Raw genomic sequence first — 16,763 nt, forward strand, 5'->3', positions numbered from 1 at the left:
CTAGGCATTTATATAGTAGATAATAAGCTCTTCATGGGGAGTAAAAAGTAGAAAGACTTTTATGTCTGTGGGTCATTGACCAATCTGTGATTAGGCCTCTTGTGTATCTTAAGATTTTCAAATGCAGAATGATTTGATTTTCACATTTTTTAAAAAGAGTGGGCATTTCTGGGATGGGGCAATGTTTGGGCAGATTGGACAGGGTTTATTTTGTCCTGATTGTGCGTGTCTTAATGTTGGCAGGTGTGCATTATTTAGTACATACCACAAGACTGAAATAAGCAGTAGAAACAGTCAGTCATTCAGGGAGTAGAGTCAGGCAACAAAACGTAAAAAGCGTAAGAAAAAATAAGTAAGATGGGACCACGCGTCTCCTTTCTTCTGCCTCTGCAGGCCAGGTCCCTTTCCTTAAATTTGAGCATGGTAACACCAATGCAGTATTAGACATGTGGCGGCTGTTCTCTCTTGTGCTTTATATCAGTTTCCATGCTAATACCATTGAAGAAAGAAGTAATTTATGAAGTGAGCAGGTAGCTTTCATATCAGTAATACTGTCCTCAATAGAAGTTGGCACAATCAGATCAGTTCAATGATTGAGGCCTGCAGTGGAACATAATGATCAACCTCTTTAACACTGCATCAGTTTTCAGGCTATTAGGAGTGATGGAATAGGAATACCCAAGACCCAACTACCATTGTCTGAACAAAGCTCGAACAGATCTAACAATGAGATAACTGACGCCATTGCTGAATGGAGAGAGGTCAAGCATGGAAGCAGCATACACACTACATGTACAGCACTATTATTGGTTCTTCTTTACTCTGTAATGTGTTCTTTGTGCTCTCTATGAGCAGAATAGAGCACAGTTGTGTTCTAAGCTCTACATTTCCCAAGAGAGTAGTTCTTCTGTATGCCTAGTAATGATGTGTATACAAACACAGACATAATTGATTGAGCCAGCTATAAAGTGCTGCAACTGGGAATATTGTCTTATTGCACATATTCATAATATCTGTACATAATCACACAGCTGTAACATAATATATTCCAACAACCAATCAAATGCAATTCCTGCTTCAGCTCTGGACATGTATTTCTGAATATATCCCTATCTAGTAGGGATCACATGTGTCTAAAAACTGTCCCAGGTTTTACATTAACATAATAGTGACAATGGGTTCCTGTACTGCTTTTACTGTATTTAACACCAGCTATGACTTTAAAGGTCTTCTCCACATTGAGACAATGCCCCTCTCAGAGTAGAGCATCAGTCTTGTCCACAGCAGGGGCGGATCTAGAAAAGTATCCTACCCCGGGGCGATTTAATGGGGGCGATTTAGGCCCCGCCCCCTTTTTGACTTCAAGGCTGCCGGCGGCTGCACAATATGTGCAGGTCCGCTCGGCAGTGACAATGTGCTGCCCGGCTGCTCTGATTGTGTTTTAAACACAATCAGAGAAGCCGGGCAGCACACTGTCCCTGCAGAACGGACCTGCACATAGTGTGCAGCCGCCGGCAGCAAGCCCCCGCTAGGGGGGGGGGGGGCGATCGCCCCGATCGCCCGCCCCTGGATCCGCCACTGGTCCACAGTTACATGATGCCAGCTGCCTGTCACTGCCTATAGACAGTACGGGAGGACTTTCTCTCATCCTAGACATTAAAGTTGGATGACTGCAACTCCTCTCTAATCAAATTCAATACACACCTTTGTCCTGTGAGCTTTTTTTTTCTTTTATCCTTTTTAAATGTTTTATTTTTGGATTGGTCAAACAACAACGTACATCCAACATTGAGAGTATGCAAATATAAAAATAGTAGTCATAAAGTAACTACGACCAGTGTAGTAACATGATAGCTAAATGCAGGAATGTTACCAAGATTAAAGAAAAGGTTGACCAAGAATTTTATATTAAAGGACAGAAAGATAGAGAAGAGAAGAAAGGACAGACAGGTCATAGGAAAGGGGAGTGGGCTTGGAAAAAAGAGAGCCCTGGGTCCCAGACCTTGGTGAATGATTTACCGCCGAGGGTGCTCCCAGGGTTAGAAGAAAAAAATTAGGCTCCAGAGGATTATCAATCTGAAGAATCGATTGAATCAGATTCTTAACATCATTCCAGAAGCGCACAAGTTTTGGGCATCGCCACCAGATATGGAGGAAGGTGCCCTCCTGGGAGCCACCCCGCCAGCATCGATCAAAAGCATCAGGGAGTATCTTTTGGAGACGCGAGGGTACACTACATAGTACCACCGATACAATACTTTGTAAACATTCTCTTTTATTTTGACACAAATCCAGCTGGAAGCTGCGTGTTCATATATTTCAGATCATTCTTTCTATAGAAAACATTCACCAAGGTCTCTTTTCCAAGCAAGTACGTGGGATTGCCCAAGTCCCGAAGTGGACGGGACGAGTTTGTATTATATTGTAGAGATTAGACCTTTTGTAGAGGCACGCTGTAGGCAAAGGTTCTCAAAGGTGGTGAGAGAGCAGAAGGAGTCCTGTGTGCTTTTAATATGTCATCCAGTCACTCTCAAGCACTGGAGACTTTCAGCCATCCTAAGTGGTTGTTGGAGCAAAGTAAAGGCGGAGATCTCCAAAAAACGTATAGCACAGCAAAGAGTGGAAGTGGTCCTTAAGTGGGTGACTGCTTTAATAGACTCAGAAAATTACATAAAAATCCAAATGTAAATCTTCACACCAGTCAAAAATATAGTGAATGCCAATGTATACATAGACCCATACAATGAATATATATATTTATATATATATATATATATATATATATATATATATATATATATACACTGCACACCCGACTAGTATGATAGTACTGAAGATCCCTTGTGATTTACGGGATATGGGTACCACTACTGTCCTGACAAGGAGGACACTGCTTTTATGAAAAGTTGACAATAAGGTTTACTCTTAAATAATGCAAGTCCAATGTCCTGTGTATTTTTAGCTTGAATGACCCATCTCCATGTCACATGGGTGTCCTGACTTTCTGTTTCAAACACATGCAAGTCCAAATGATGCAATTACAACGACCCAGCAGAAGCTTCTACATTTTACAAAATGCAGAGCAAATTGTTATGTATCAACCATCAGAAATGCATCCAAAGAACATACAGATGGTCTTCATAAAACTATTGAGTGAATAAATGTATGAAGCACTTCTCTAATTCCTCACTCCGGAGGCCAAGTTCTTCATTTCGTTGATCTCTACCAGTACACTTCTCAGGGGGATTTCATAGACAATAAGTGGTGGTGAAGGCTAGTTAACACAATGGGAGTCATTTATCATCATCATCAACAACATTTATTTATATACCGCCAGCAAATTCAAGCACTATTACCGTTAGTACGGTAATTTTAACATGGATTTCTGCTCTTGGCTCTCAGAGCTGCAAGCAAAGATCAGCATTGAAATTTGCCGTGTTACTCTCACAAGTAACGTGGTCAATGGAATTACCCCCCTGGGAGTGAGAAAACAATTAAGAAAATAACATTAGTATGCCAAACCTGATGTTCACTTTATGCTTATAAAGGAAATAAATCTACAAAATTAAAGAATTTCATTAAAATTCCAATTAAGATACATATATTCATACATGTGAACAAGGAGAGTGGTTAATATAAGAATACTTACATCATTTCTCCTACCTCATTTAGAGATCTTTGGGGCAATCATCAATCACCAGTATTCAGGAGCACCTAATGCACATTCAATGCCTTCACTGGTTACTTATATTTAATGTATGCGCAGCTCAATCTTCTGTGAGTGGACCAACAGTACAGAAAGGGATTATAATGATGATATAAGGGCTGTATTCTATACTTGGCAGAGTTGCTGTACTGGATAGTGCACAGTGGCTGTACTAATAATAGCATGGATCTATACTGTATACTTTGGCCTAAGGATTGCATTGTATACCTGGCATGGGGTTTGAATGGTGTACTTGTAAAGGCCTTCACTGAATACTGGTATAGTGAATTTGTATGTAGTATGGGGATTGGACAGTATTTTAACTGCAATCACTCCAACAAACTGTACACAAGCATGTGTTTATACTGTATTCTGGCAGAAGTCTATATTGCATACTGGTAAATGAGGCTGCACTGTATACTAGCACGCAGACTATATTCTATACTGAGCATGGGGCTACATCATGTGCTGGGCAGAGAAATATATACTATTGGATGGATAGACCATAAATTGGAGCAAACATTAAAAAAATATTAGGAGTGGCTAAAAAGCATGTGCCTTAAAATGCTCCTTAGGAGTCCTAATAACAGGGACACCTTTGGTAATGTGTACCAATACCCAAAGAGCCAGCCTTGACTGTGCTATGTGTCCTGCGGGCAAAGGAATGATTTAATAACAAACTCGGCTCTGAATATCTCGTTTTCAAAAGTGAAAATCTAACCTAATAAAAAACGTGTTGTAGCATGCACTAATACCAACAGAGCTACTTACTGATTCATGGCTATGATGTGGGGAAACAATAAGCCCTGAAACCAAACTCCGCCAGTCTCATCCCTATCGAGGTCCACAAATCGGGACTGTCCCAACAAAACTGGGACTTGGGAGGTCATCATCATCAGCTATTTATATAGCACCACTAATTCCTCAGCGCTGTACAGAGAACTCACTCACATCAGTCCCTGCCCCATTGGAGTTTACAGTCTAAATTCCCTAATATACACACACACACACGTCAATTTGATAGCAGCCAATTAACCTACCAGTATGTTTTTGGAGTGTGGGAGGAAACCGGAGCACCCAGAGGAAACCCACGCAAACACAGGGAGAGCATACAAACTCCACACAGATAAGGCCGTGGTCAGGAATCAAACTCATGAGGTGAGGCAGAAGTGCTAACCAGTACACCACCGTGCTTATATGGCATACCTTTCAACCATCCCAATTCCAGTATGACAGTCCCAATTTTGGGGACAATCCCACACGTCATTTTACTTAACAGATCAGTGGAGGAGAGATAAAGAGGTGTTTTTTTTTTTTCTTAATGTGTATACTGCAGTTGTGCAATAGCGCCAACTCTTATGGAGAAAATTCAATAAAGTATGTGGACATTATTTAGGTGTCTGTCTTGGGGTTAATATTGGGGCATTAATGTTTCAGGGTGACTGAGTGGTTGTTTTGGGGTCAGTGAGAAGAATATGTTGTATATTTGAAGCAAGTTATTTGTGATTGCCTGGGGTATTTAGGCTGCCTGTGTGGGTGTTTTGTGGTCATGAGGCATCTGAGGTGTGTGTTTTGGGGTTGACTAAAAATGATCTGGTGTTTATAGTAAATGTGGTTGTTTTGGGGTGACCTGAGCAAGACACAACTTCCCACAAAAGACACGCCCACTGTGTGGCACAAGTCACGCCCTCTCCAGCACGCGCAGGGAGGTATAAAATGGTAATTATCCACTGAAAAAATCTGGATAAATTATTGTATAAATAGAGATTTTTTTAGTAATTAGTAAATATACAAAAAAAGAATTGTTTCATGCTTCCCACAACGTAATCTGTAAATTCAGTTCCATCATAAACACGATATATAAATCTCATCTCCACTCAAGCTAATAAAAGCCGCCTCCCAGCCACTCTACAAGCTGAGCTCTACATCCTGCCTCAGTTGTTTCTCTTGATTCGCTTCCCATGCTCTACCCTTTATCACTGATGTCTCCAGAGGGGTCTCTCACATTGCAATGTCCGTCTTGTTTTATAATCACACATCTCTAATCCCCAAAAATGGAAATACTTTTCCAATGCAATTTCCCTTGTAAATGATATTATATCCCTGGTTTGTTACTGGAATGTTTCAAAAGCAAAACAAAATTATTATCTACATACTTTCCTATTTTCTTATACAAAGAGATCCACCGTGTACAGAGAAGCTGCCAAACTTTTTCTTTTCTTAATCAGATGTATTTTTAATTCTCAAGAGTGAATTGGCAGAAAGGGAAGGTATAAAAATACATAGCAGTGTGATCAGAGGACGTAACTGGTTCAAGTTCAGGCCAAGTTAATGTGTACTTGTTACCTACTCACAGAGGCGGCAGCCATTTTGTTGACTGAACCCTAAATACAAGATAATGTAACCTATCACTGAGGCATTTCTCCCATACATCATAACTATTCAAGTATCTTGAGTGGGGGGTTAAGTAAACGTAGCTCTTGACTGGATCTGCTTAACTCCTGTCAGTAAATCATGCCGCAGTAATAGCATTATCATCATCATCATCACCATTTATTTATATAGCGCCACTAATTTCACAGCGCTGTACAGAGAACTCATTCACACTAGCACAGTGGTCAGGGAACAGGGGTAAATTACCCCAAATGGGGTAAAAATGAAAATCCTGGGGGTAATGCTGCCGATTCACATGCTGTCAGTTGGATTGTAGACCCCTTTAAATGTGAAATTGCTGTTGTACCAGAAGAGCCCCAAGGGTTAGCAAAGACACCTCTTTTAGCTTCGATGCAATAATGAAAGACGTATTGCATTTGAAAACAAAGCAGATCTGTCATATTTTTGGATGTCAACAGTTGCAAAGGCATTCAAACTTGCACATGAGGAGGCAGTCAAAAAGTTGCTGCCTTTTGCAACAACCTACTTTTGCGAGCAAGGATTTTCCACTATAACGAACATAAAAACAAAGCAGAGAAATTGTTTGAATGCTGAAGACTGTATCCAAATTGCTCTGACATCAAAATGTTCCAATATTGATGCTCTTGTATTAAAAATGAAGCAACATCATTTCTTCAAAACCTGAAGTTTTGAAGTTGAAGCTTTCAAAGAAATTTTGAATATATTCAATAAAAGTTTGAATTCCAATAACTAATAATATATAATTTCCTTCCTTTCAAATCGGGGGCAACGTCAGCGTATCTAAGTATATTTGGGGGTAAAAGGTAAAAAAGTTCCCTGACCCCTGCGACTAGCACCTAGTAAATTCATAGGTTAGTATTGGCTAAAATAGATCCAAAATGCCGCGATTCTCAGGGAATCGAGGCATTTGGCCCGGCCCCCACTGTAAAATGACGCGTGTGCATCATTATGTCACAGGGCGGGGCCAAAATGGAGAGCTTTGCATAGCCCCACCCCCGAAACACCCACCTCCCCCAGGTAGCTCCGGGACGCCGACTTGAGAAAGTCGGCAAGTATGTGATAGCACTAGCTCCTAGTAAATTCATAGGTTAGTATTGTTTGAGAGCACAATATGGTCGCCTTCCTGTCAGTAAATCATGCCGCAGTGATGGCACTAGCTCCTAGTAAATTCATAGGTTAATAGTGTCTGAGCCCACAATATGGTCACCTTGCTGTCAGTAAATCACGATGCAATGATGGCAGTAGCTCCTAATAAATTCTCAGTTTAGTATTGGGTAAGCCCACAATATGGTCACCTCCACTGTGAGAAAGCAACAGCACACTGGAAAAATGTGAACTGTCACTTTAAAGACCACCCATTTTCATGAAATTACCCATGGGTTCTTTCTCATAAGCTTCAAGAAACTCCATTATGCATATTTTGCTTATATGGCTAAAGAAGAAGGACCGGAAGAACTTTATATGGCTAAAGAATCAAAACTCCAACGGTATATTTACTAAACTGCGGGTTTGAAAAAGTGGAGCTGTTGCCTATAGCAACCAATCAGATTCTAGCTGTTATTTTGCAGACTGTACTTAATAAATGACACTAGAATCTGATTGGTTGCTATAGGCAACATCTCCACTTTTTCAAACCTGTAGTTTAGTAAGCATACTCCCAAGTGCAGGGGCGTAGGAAGAAAATTTTCATAGGGGTGCAAAAGGCCAAGCACTACTATAGAGCTTGGAGCACCTTTTTCATGCGTTTGGTATCTTGTTTTATGACAGTTGTAAAAGTGACTCTAGATGTACAAAGACTCCCAATCCTATGTTAATTTTTGTCAGTGTTTCAGGGATTGGCCAAAAACTTATTTAAACATTATTAAATAAATATTATTCTTAATATTCACTACCAATAAGTACAACAGCTGTTAGAAAGATAGATACATTCAATTGTTCATCTTAAAAATGTATATTTTTCATAATCCTTAACCTAGTTTTTATTCAGGTATAGCTGACAGCCTAATCTCATTTGATTATGAGTATTCTTAAATCTATAGTCACTGCCTCACTGGTTATGGTATGTGCTATAAATGTAAATTGCTCTCATGTTTGTTACTGGACGCACCGCACGAAATTCAGGGTAAAAGTAAGGTGAATAGTTTTTCATCATCAATACAAGTTATTTATTAAATGTTTATGAACGGAACACTTGGAGTTTTTTAAATAAACAAATGAATCAATCTGTATTAAATCTATATTAAGGCAATCTATATTAAAGAACATTTGGTAGTTATACTAAGGCAACCTATATTTTAAAAACATTTCACAAGTTTAGAACAGATACCATTACTGCAGAAAGTAGCATGAAGGCTTTTCTGTACAAGTTCATGGGGGGTGGGGGCAAAATATAACCTTTGCCCACTCAATAGAAATCATGAGGGGGCAACTGCCCCCTAAGCCCCCCCGGTTTCCTACACCCCTGCCCAAGTGTTGAGTCTAGCGTGCAACCACTATATGAAATGGCACAGCAATTATTTTCTAGTTGGCCGTGTCACATCTATATGGGACTCTCTGCTTCATTACTAGGGGCAGCATGGTGACTAAGTGGCTAGCACTTCTGCCTTACAGCACTGGGGTCATGAGTTCAATTCCCTACCATGGCCTTATCTGTGAGGAGTTTGTATGTTCTCCCCGAGTTTGCGTGGGTTTCCCCCAGGTGCTCCGGTTTCCTCCCACACTCCAAAAACATACTGGTAGGTTAATTGGCTGCTAACAAATTCACCCTAGTCTGTGTGTCTGTCTGTCTGTCTGTGTGAGTGTGGGTATTAGGGAATTTAGACTGTAAGCCCCAATGGGGCAGGGACTGATGTGAGTGAGTTCTCTGCACAGCGTTGCGGAATTAGTGGCGCTTTATAAATAAATGGTAATAATAATAATAATAATTACTATGCACATTTCCAAACTTTCCGGATTCCAAAATCGACAACGCCCTTGGTCTACGCAGACCTTTTATTTTCTCAAACACACCAAAAATCTATCTTGTCTATTAACCCAAATGGGCAGGCGATGCCTTTTTGCATAAGTTAAACCAGGATTGTCACATTTTAGTGCAGTTAGAAGTACATTTGCTGAACAGCAAAGTGCCCAAGGAATGTAACTGAAGTGTTAGTTAACTGTATGTAAAGATGGGTCTGCTTGCCTAAAACATGGTTTTCCCATATATACATCTACAATATAATTATCTGGCCCCAGATGTCTACTCAATTTGCTGGTTTACTATTTGAAATTGTAGTAATATCTGCAATGTATCTGAAAGGCAAATATTTACCACCTGTGGTATAATGGTGGATGGATCCCTGCCTGGAACATGAGCTGTATATTCTTCAATTGTGCATGAAATAAAAATATTATTTTCTCAGGTGTGCAGTGTTTGATGGGATGGTATACGAAAGATGAAAAAGGAAAGAAAAGAAAGGCTGAAATGGTCCAATAGAAAAGTCTTGAATAAAATAACAAATTTCGCTGCTAACCTGCCGCTTACTCAGTGGGTGGAAGGGTTAAAGCTGGGATAGGCCCTTCCTTTTTATACTGCTTGATTTTCACTGGTTTCCTGTTCTTCTTCTCCATCATAATCTGGCTGTAAGTCTCGGGATTTCACCAGTGGGTTACAAAGTCAAAACTGAAACCAGTGCACAAGAAGCATATAACCACACCTAACACAATAGAGGGACCTCAGCATTTTCCCCATGAACAAGCTGTGATGATACCAGAAGTGACAACCTTTCTTTCAGGCAAAACAACAAAACATAGAAAAAAAAACAAACTTTTACAACCACAAAGAGCTACAATGAACTTAGATTAATAGATATGAATTTTGACTTTTTACTACTTTGAAAAATGGAGAAAACCTGAAGGGACATAAGGTGACGTCACTTCAGGGGGAATAGCCTACCCTAGCACAGCCTCTTCGCCCACCAAGGGTGCTGCATGTTAGCACTGAAACACAGTTGAGTTACTTTCATTCACGTTTTTTTTATTTGACTACTTTCTACAAACAGCAGAACTTCAGCCACACAAAGGACTCCTCTGGGGGTAAATGTATGAACATGCGGGTTCTTCAGCACCCTCGTGTTCAGCGTGTTCGGCAATTAAAATTCAAGCGACGCTGCATTGTAAAGGGAAACTTCCCTTTACAATGCAGCGCCGCTTGAAATTTAATCGCCGAACACGCTGAACCCGCGGGTGTTGAAGAACCCGCATGTTCATACATTTACCCCCAGTGGTAACTGGACTTAGGAGTAACTATTGCAAAACAACGTTAGCCAAGGGGCACTGAGCGGAAACCCTGGACCACCACTCTGCTTTCACCCTTGGTGGGCTCCGAAATTGAAGTGTGTTGGACCAGCCTTATGCTGACCTAATCTATCTATCTATCTGAAGACTAGATCAAGAAAAATACCCTGTCACTTTCATGATCATCCTAGAAGTGACTATGAGTGAGTGAATGAATGAATGAATGAATGAACAATTAGATGCACTACTGTATATGCAAAAAGTCTTGCTAGAGAAGAGTAGCTCCCTAATGCTTTCTGAATCTTCCCAGAAGGTTTGGAGCAGCATGGTGGCTAAGTAGTAGCACTTCAGCCTCACAGCACTGGGGTCATGAGTTTAATTCCCAACACATCTGTGAGGAGTTTGTATGTTCTCCCCGTGTTTGCGTGGGTTTCCTCCGGGTGCTCCGGTTTACTCCCACACTCCAAAAACATACTGGTAGGTTAATTGGCTGCTAACAAAATTGACCCTAGTCTGTGACTGTGTGTGTGTGTGTGTATGTTAGGGAATTTAGACTCTAAGCTCCAATAGGGCAGGGACTGATGTGAGTGAGTTCTCTGTACAGCGCTGCGGAATTAGTGGCGCTATATAAATAAATGGTGATGATGAAAGTCAGTCAGCTCCTACCTGTACTTCATGAGTATTTTAGTCTTATTGATGATTTTTCCTTACGGACGTAAATGTTTTGTAAATAATTGAACAAAAAAAAATGGTAATAATAATTCAAGGAAACATTTGCAAAATTGCTTTCAAGGATACAAACCTAATTGCAAACACATTGTTTTTTTTGTACAAAATGTATAACTGCAGTTATCTAAAATGAAAATAAAAACTGTATTAAAAGTCGCCCATTAAAAGGATATAAAAGGTAAAAACAAGTCCATCAAGTTTATTGAACCAATCGCACAATCTATGTCTAGCCAGCAATCATGTGTTTACAGATAGTAAGTATGAACAATGTTTCTGTCATCCTATGTTTTATGACGTGCACTGTAATTCCCAGCAACCGTGTCTGATGTTTATCAGCCAGGAGCCCACCTCCTCCCCCATTCACATTCCAATAACCCAGGAGTTTCCAGCTCCCATTAGGACATCTCCTACAATCCTCTAAAAACAGTACCAGATAAAGTCTGACAGGTCTAGCAGGACAGGTTACAGAAGGAAATCCCCCTGTCTAGGAAATGTAAGACAGCAGATCAGAATATTCAGTAACTGCGCAGATCAGGACTTGCAGCAAAGGTTAATATTATTACTGCAATTTTAATATTTCCCTTTCTGCCATAGTCAGTTACCAAATCCGGCAGTGTCCTTCAAACTGGAGCTCTAACGCATGTGTGACCTTGACTGCATCTCTGCAAGATTCTGTCCCACCCTGCTTAATTCATTTAACCAGCTCAATAATTCATGACTCAGGTGCACGCTGCAGTTACACACACTGACGTGCACTGTGGTTTCTGCAGATTAACCTCCAGCTGTATACAGGATGTGAGCAGTAGCGATGTACAGGCTTCAGTCTATCAGCCTGCACAGAGTGAACTGCAGTAATTATCTACCACTGTTTGATCACTTACTGGTGCCTTCTGCTTACCTGGACACCTGAGCACAAAGAAGACGTTTCTCTTCATCGGTATCCTAGCAACACAGCATCATTCACAGTTCCAAGGACCAATTTGTGGATATTCCATCTAAACTCAGTGATAATTCCCATTTATCCCGATGGGTCACAGAGCTGAAAGCAATATCTGTGGCAGCTGCAAGCCTGACACCAGAACCCCTCCTTCTTTTCTCCCTCCTTCTTCTTAATCATGCCGGTCTCTCCCAGGCTCAGGAAGCTTATTTAGCACCCATGGGAAACACAGATCATCTGCTTAGTACCATGGTTGGCTAGGGTGTGTGTGCACGTGATCATTACCAAATAACAGCTTTAAACACAAAGACATACACTTGAATGGTGTTCTCATGCATAGTGATTATACTGTGAGACAGAGGATGGTTTTAAAATATATTCATCCAGATGGCCGGGTCAATAACTGGGTTACATTATTTACTGTACAGTGTCATGTGGTCACACAGCTGGGAGTAAAGAGAAAAGTACAATTCATGAAGTCAGGGAACGGCATTGTACCCCACATGCACATGGGCCTCTATCCAACACGTCCTTCTCCATTATTTTACTGGGGAAATAGGTCGTTATAGTCCAAATAACAAACAATGAAAAATATGGGTGAAAAATCCTGAAAAGGGCTGCCTAATAAATGCCTAGTTGGCCTGTTTGGTCCGGGTTGGTGCAAAAGGCAACAGAAAGAGGGATAACAACTGTAGTCAAATGGAAAAAAAATCTCAATTATAATTATGCTCTTTATTGATTATTAGAGATTAAAATGATGAACCACTAATGGTATCGTGTAAAAATAATCCCTTCTGAAAATGGTATCCCCGACCCAATGTCCTTACTGCCACCATCTACAGTGCTCTTACTGAGTAACTGAAGTTTAGTTTTTAACCTTGCAATATTTAATACTATACTACAACATGCAGCATTTGAGTAATTCTTATATATAACACTTGTACTAAACTCTTGCGTTTTGCAGTAATGTACAATATTAAATATAACATGTTTAAAAACTGCACTTCAGCAAATCAGCAGGAGCGATGTATACAGTGATTGTATATCGCCCACAGGGTGAGCAGAAGAGAAGAGGGCGTGGGCATGCGACAGGGGGGCATGATCATGTTCCGCCAGGATTGAGCTAGCCCCAGGCTTTCACCCCTTTAACCTACCTCTGGCGCTTGCGGCAAGCATTTACCGCTGCACTGATATGTACAGCAGCACAGAGCAGGACATACCCCATAATTTTCCTGAGCTGTCCCGATTCGGAATGCAGGACAGAGCCCTAAAATCAGGACTGTCCTGTCTAAATCAGGACAGTAGGAATGCATGTGGTAGTAAGGGCATCTGATACGGGACACCAACTTCACCACTACATTCCTATCTATAGAGACATGTAAATGTAATTATATTTTTCTTATATAGTGATAGTTGCTCTATAGATATTAACCCCGTTCTTTCAGCCAACTGAACTTAAAGCTACATTACAACATTACATTTTATCCACCTCACCCGAGTTCCAGGGATTTGTTTTTTTCCAGGGCTTGCTGACAGACCAGGCCTAAAATTGGAGTTGTGGGATGCTAAGATGGGAAGGGGGGGGTCTGAGTGAGAGGACCAATTAGAAACCTCAATCACTGAGGTGGCAGCATCAGACGGGCCTTCTGCTCACACATAGAATTTACTACAGGAATAGAAGCACCTCCAGTTATGCCATACTGCTCAACATGTTCCCCATGGGGACAGGAGTGTGTACACCCCCTTCAATCTTCGTTGTGACACCATAAAGGAATGGCAATCCCCTGTAGTGTGGTGTGGTCACTCCACATGTGGGACGAGCCAAGCACCTCCATTGTTACACACTTGGCCCCCATCGCCTCTGCAGTAACACAAGCCACATTCCCCCCTCACCTCTGTATTAACATATTTCTGTCCCCCTCACCCGCACCCCTGCAGTAACACCATACTGTCCTGGAGACTACCAGAATAGCAGGAAACCAAAGGAGTAATACATGGGACAACAGAGGGGGTGATATTGAGAATTAAAATAAATAAAATAAAGACAGAGTAATGGGAGAGAGAGCAGAGAAAGAGTTTGTATGTGTACGTGATTATTATATAGCTCATAATTACCATTGGTGCAGCAGGTGCAGTGCACGGGGTCCCATGGAGATAATGGGGCCCGCTGCATGGCAGATGCAGAGGGTTGGGGGCCCGGTTCTCTCCTCCCCGCCTACCTGCGCCGGGGCCCACAGCTCTCTAGTTCTGCCTCTGATATAGCTGGTGATAATGGTCTATCGGGCAACTCTACCAGCAATGTATTTTTTATCTGAAAGTCTTGCTGTATTCATTCAAATAATTTATTAGAAGTCCAAATTGTGTTTGTTACAAATTTAATAGAGAGATATTTGATAGTTGAAGAATTTAGGGACAAGTTTTCAAGCCTTAGCGATGTGACAAAATGTTTAATGATAGGGTTAGGCTTTGCACTACTTATTCACCTATTATCACAAGTTATTTGGCCCCCATTATTCTGCATGGGAGATCTTATCTATCAAGCAGTGTGGTAGTAAATTCACTACTGTGCTCCCTGGATATCGCCGGCATTACAAGGTCACTTATTCAGTAAACTAAAACAATCTCCCTTCTGCCCTGTACACTTACAGCCCCTGGGTGGCACTAGAGACGCCCATTAACTAAGCTGGACACATTCCTTCGGCAGAGCAGGACATGCCCCTTCAACGTGGTCCCTAGGTTTTACTTGGCGAATCTCCCTGAAATTAGTTTTCAGTAACACATTTCCCCCTCCTATGTAACACATGTCCCCCTCTCACCAAAGTAGTAACATTCTCTACTCCCCCCAGTAGTAACACATTTCCTTCCTGTAATTATACATCCCCACTATAGCAACACATTGCCCCCACCCTGTAGCATCATATCCCCCAACCTTATAGCAACACATTCCTCTGCACATCACTTACTTGTTCTCCCAAGCAGCAGACTTCTCACTCACAAGACTAAAGCTCTACAGTTGTACAGGGACAGTCTGACAACAAATCAGAGTGAGGATCATTTCTTCTGATTCACTGCTTAGTCTGATCTCAGAGCCACAGTGAGACCTGGTACAATGCGGGGTAGCATGCTGTGCATCTGTGCTCTGCAGCATCTTGGTGCACAACCTGTCACTCAATCTCACAATCACAATGTTACAATTACAACATCAGATCACTTATATTCGACACATGTGAAATCTATACTATCTCCACTAAAATAATGACTCTACCGCCGCGCTGCCACCAAATCAATCATTGCAGATATAATTAGTCTTAATAGAGCTTTTTAAGTTTATCTTGTGTACATTGTCTACAAACACAAACTAATTATATAATTTGCCTTCCTCTCTCTACTATATACTATACTAATAAAATATATGTATTTTTATAGATCTTTTCATAAATTTGTGCATATCACACAAACACACACACACACACACACACACACACACACACACACATATATATATATATATATGCATATATATATCCTATCTATCTATCTATCTATCTATCTATTACAGTATACTGAGTAAACTACAGATACACACACACATATGTCTATATTCATATCTTAAGATCAGTAAATGTAGAAGATTACGCCCATGCATTGTATACATGATTCTTAAACTTTAAATAAACATAGGAATTCTAATTTAGTTTAGGGACCATGATCTTAATATTAAATATTGTACAATAATATTTTTACTCAGGGAAAGAAAAAAAGATCAGTGCCTATGATGTCAGATTAATGCATATGTTCAGCTCCTCACCTGGCAGACTCAATGCTTTTCTATGAAATAAAAAGAAGGTGACTAGATGCATTCTTACCAGGTCAGATGTGCTGCAGATGAGGCTATACACGAAGGATCCGCTCCTTCTTTGGATGTTTCCTGCTGCAGAGACTCCCCGAGATGAACATGGATTAGAGATGAGCTCAAGAGAAATATTTTCTTTAAAAACACAAGACAGTGTCTTCCAGCCATGTCAGGGGGGATGCAGGCTCACATTACACTTTAAAAGTCATGATCCTCTTTCACTCAATTACGTTGAAAAAAATGTGTAGTGAGAAATCTGCTCTATCACACACCCATGTGAGCCAATGTATGAGTTTTACATGTCATCCCCAGTACTTCATTGCAGAGTGAATAGTTTCTGAATTGGTAAAACTGCTGTCCTCCTAGGTGAATCGTGGGTTTGTTGCAAGGATCGCAGCTCAGACGTTAAATCAATTTAACTCGCAGTAAAATTGAATGATTACTGGACTGTAAAAGCATTTATTTCACCATGCAAAACAATAGGGTTATTTTTGCGACACCTAGTGGCCAAATGATAAAATACACAATAAACAATTCAGCCAACTGTCATCACAGGCTCTGAACAATGTGTCACGTTCCTCCTGCTGCTGTACAGGAAGCCAGACCCTGCATTACACATCAATGATTATTTACTAAGCCTGGAAGCCCCCCTCCAAGCCTGTGGCACTATATAATTGAGGTGGCTGGATCCTGCTCCAGCTTCACACAGCTCTGCTTGAAAAGGGAGAGCTGTGTGCTCTTAACAGTAGTGCACGCAGCATTGGCCATGTATATTATGGGGATAGGAAGAGTTGGAGAGCAGCCAAACACTGTCTAAAATCATAGCTACGCCCCCATTCATGGTGGTC

At 40.9% G+C, this 16,763-nt stretch overlaps 1 protein-coding gene across 4 annotated transcripts in view; it reads right to left on the reverse strand.

Annotated features, from left to right (window-relative positions):
* RELL2 (RELT like 2) overlaps positions 1 to 16,434 on the reverse strand; it is a 42,521-nt gene extending 26,087 nt beyond the window's left edge. The window contains exon 1 of one of the 4 annotated variants that reach the window (XM_075209948.1): positions 15,929 to 16,068. The gene's annotated coding sequence lies outside the window, so the exon portion shown is untranslated. Of the gene's footprint in view, positions 1 to 12,023; positions 12,207 to 15,025; positions 15,109 to 15,928 lie in introns of those variants that run through there. The other 3 variants (XM_075209946.1, XM_075209947.1, XM_075209945.1) reach the window with 3 other exon arrangements.
* Between the last annotated feature and the right edge of the window lie 329 nt (positions 16,435 to 16,763).

This window comes from Mixophyes fleayi, chromosome 4 (genome assembly GCF_038048845.1).
Source record: "Mixophyes fleayi isolate aMixFle1 chromosome 4, aMixFle1.hap1, whole genome shotgun sequence".
Taxonomy (NCBI): domain Eukaryota; kingdom Metazoa; phylum Chordata; class Amphibia; order Anura; family Limnodynastidae; genus Mixophyes; species Mixophyes fleayi.